Source organism: Amblyomma maculatum, unplaced genomic scaffold, assembly GCF_055883805.1.
Source record: "Amblyomma maculatum isolate TAMU_Amacu unplaced genomic scaffold, ASM5588380v1 scaffold_13, whole genome shotgun sequence".
Taxonomy (NCBI): domain Eukaryota; kingdom Metazoa; phylum Arthropoda; class Arachnida; order Ixodida; family Ixodidae; genus Amblyomma; species Amblyomma maculatum.
The window spans coordinates 25,101,149-25,104,349 of NW_028146738.1; the positions used below are offsets into that span (position 1 = coordinate 25,101,149).

At 45.5% G+C, this 3,201-nt stretch overlaps 1 pseudogene; it reads left to right on the top strand.

Annotated features, from left to right (window-relative positions):
* Window positions 1–1,173: 1,173 nt before the first annotated feature.
* Window positions 1,174–2,457, top strand: LOC146172398 (uncharacterized; annotated as a pseudogene).
* Window positions 2,458–3,201: the final 744 nt, after the last annotated feature.

A 3,201-nucleotide genomic window follows, 5' to 3' on the forward strand; every position in this document is an offset into this window, starting at 1 on the left:
GAGCATATGTAACAAGAAGTCAGCCTTTTACAGCTGTTTTAGAACAGCAATCAACAAACCTGTAATAAAAATTATGTAGAAAGAACGTAACAACAGCTTGCCCCTGACGACGGCCGAATGAGTGGAAGTCACAGTTCATGGCATCATTGCTTTCATTATGATACCAGGCAAAATCCGATATATGCTGTTGCAGCCGACAATACAGAAGTTAGCATTACTCTCTTCGTGGCCACAGGTGTTCGAAATAAATTGCGGGATGAATCGCAAGAACCATTCCCCAGTTTCAGCTGAGCGTATTAGCACCTCCGCACCGCTCACTGTGCCCGCTGACTGCACCGAATCTTACCGGAGGGTTAGTGGCAAAAATCAGTTTTAGCTGAGCAGAGGAGCAGGCGAACTGCACGAAGAGGCCCCTGGTTATAAAAAGTGAAACTAGGTATTAAAAAAAAAAAAGTACTGCTTTATTTTGTTGCCCCACTGCAATACAATATTTTTGCGCGCAAACACTTTATAACATGGCAAGCAAAACGGATACGCTGTTTTTGGGCAGGCGTTTGTTATTTGTGAAGCCGGGTGGTGTAGCAACATGTAGAATCACCTAGAATCACCACGTGCGACGCGCTCGCAGGGCCGCTCCGCTATATGCGCGAAGAAGCGGTACGGAGGTACCGGTCCGCTTGCGCACTCCCGTCTGAGCGTTTGGCGCATGCGCAGTAGCTGTATCACTTGCCGGCTGAGCGGAACGGAGGCGCAAATACGCTCCGCTAAAACTAGATAGCTTTAGCTTAGCGTTTTTGCGGCCAGCGGGGCGGAGTGGGCGAGCGGATACACCATCGGAGATACGCGCGAGGTGAGTTTTAGCCGAGCGGATCGCCCGTCTTCTCGAGCGGAGTAGAGTCGCTTGCGCTGCTGCTCTACTATCGGTCCCAGTTCGAGTTAGAATGAAAAGAATATCAATTAAACCTGCTAATAATGCGCCGAAATTGTTTAGTAAAGATAGTTTCTGTGTTTTAGTTATATATTTGGTAATAAGTGCCGTGTTTTAGATGCACAAAAGAGCAGTCTGTTAAACGTAATATGTTCGCCAGTGCTAGTGAAGTAAAGCCGAAACAAAACAAGTCAGCTGTTTTTGCGCGAATTCGCGAATTTGCGGCTGCTACTGCTGTTTGCATCATGCCGAAGAGCACACTACAGGACCCGCTGCTGCTGTCGCAACTGACCTGGACCGAAATTGAAGATGTGCTGTGCCTGGAAATATTTGGCGAGACACGATATGAGCCGCTTTCAGTGCGCGGACTTTTGAACATTGATGCTATGGACGATGGCGTCTTTAGGGCGTATTTTCATTTCGAGCAGGAGCATATACGTAGACTTCAGCGGGCCTTGTGCATACCCGATAAGGTCGTAACTGCGCAAAGGGTTGCGGTTCGCGGAAATGAAGCCCTCTGCATTACTCTTCGACGGACGGCTGGCATATCCGAACTGGCTGTGTGATCCTGAAGATCTCTTCGTGCGGCACAGTTCAACGATATCATCACTGACGAACGAAGTGCTGCGCCACATTGACGAGCGGTGTTTCACTTGCTCGACAATGTAAACAACCATTCTTGGCTCAACCTCGACACGCTGGAGAAATTCTCGCAGGTAAGTTGCAATTACAGCAGAATCAATGTCAAGGTTGTAGAAAAAAATATTCTTTAACCTAAAATTTTCAGGCTGTTCACGCAAAGGGGCCCCGCCCCGATGACACACTGCCGGGGTTTCATCTACGATACAGCAAGGGCAATATGCCGGCCATTAAGGAATCAGTAACTTTACTTTAGTAGCCACAAGCAGTTTCATGCCTTGAAGTACCAATCCATAATGCACCCGAATTGAATCGTTTGCCAGTTGGGTGGATCATGCCCGGGCAGCAAGCATGACGATAGTGAGTAATAACGAACAGCTAAAATCAAGGAAGAGTGTTTAGTGCAATAATGCGATGTTGCACATTGTTTTCTCCTTCCATAATAGCTGCTTCGAAACGGTTGCTGATCACTTATAATTTAGTTCTACTTTCAGGTAACTTCGAGATTAGCAACGTATATTCGAAGCTAGAAAGGCTCGTTCAAGGGCGTAACTTCTGCATTTATGATTATTCTGCGTACCCACTGCGACATTTTTTGCTCAAGCCATATGGTGGTGTGTCCCTCACATCGGAACAGTGCACGTTCAACAACGCTATGAGCAATGAGCAGTGTAATGCAATCCATGGAGTGGGGATTCGGAAAAATTGCAGGGCTGTTTGCCTTTGTTGACTTTAGGAAAAACCAAAAGCTGTACCGCCAAAACGTGCTGCATATCTATAAAGCTTTAGCGCTTTTGGCAAACTGTCATACATGTTTGTATGGTGACCAGGTATCCCATTACTTTGGTCTTGATCCACCAGATCTTGAAACTTACATTGGCGCTCGGTAGTTTTACCATTCATACATCTTTCTGAAATGTGTTTTATTCAAGGACAAGATGTATAACATTTAACCAGGACTGTTTTCTCGGTATTCATGTCATGCACGGTTTGCGCCGAATAAATACAAACATTCTTGAGTCTGTTCGTTGAACGTCCTCTGTACGTTCTCTGGCAGCTTCTCATGTTCTCTGCTATAACGTCTCACTTCAAGCTCATGCTTTCTTTCCTCAAAGTCCAACCTGCGCTCCTTCAGAGTGAGACGCCGTGCGTCATGTTCAACTTTTTGTTTTTCAATTTCTTGAGCTTTTCTGCGTAGCTCATAGTCGTTTCTTTCTCGCATGAGGATCAGCTGAAGCCCGATGCTCTGTAACCCTCGGGGGCCTGCAAAAAAGACAAACAGCTTTATATCAACCTTAAATTCAGTTGAGCCTCTCCACTGGAGCAAAATAGTCACAAAGACATGTTTCTACCAGACGCAGTCAGTTGACATGTGACATTCGCGGGTAAACGGGACTTTGAATACAGGACAGATATCACAATATGTACACGTTGTATAAAAATAAAAAGGGATTGTTGCGAGGACAGTAAACAGTTTATGACTCCTGTGTTTCTGCTTGTGTGTCATTTTTGTTATGTCTAACAGAGTTCCTCTTGATATGTAGCCTGTGTACTAATTGGCAGAATATTAATGAAGACATCATTTCTTTCGGTGGGTTTTTGGGGTCCAATACACGCCAGATTGCAAAGTACAG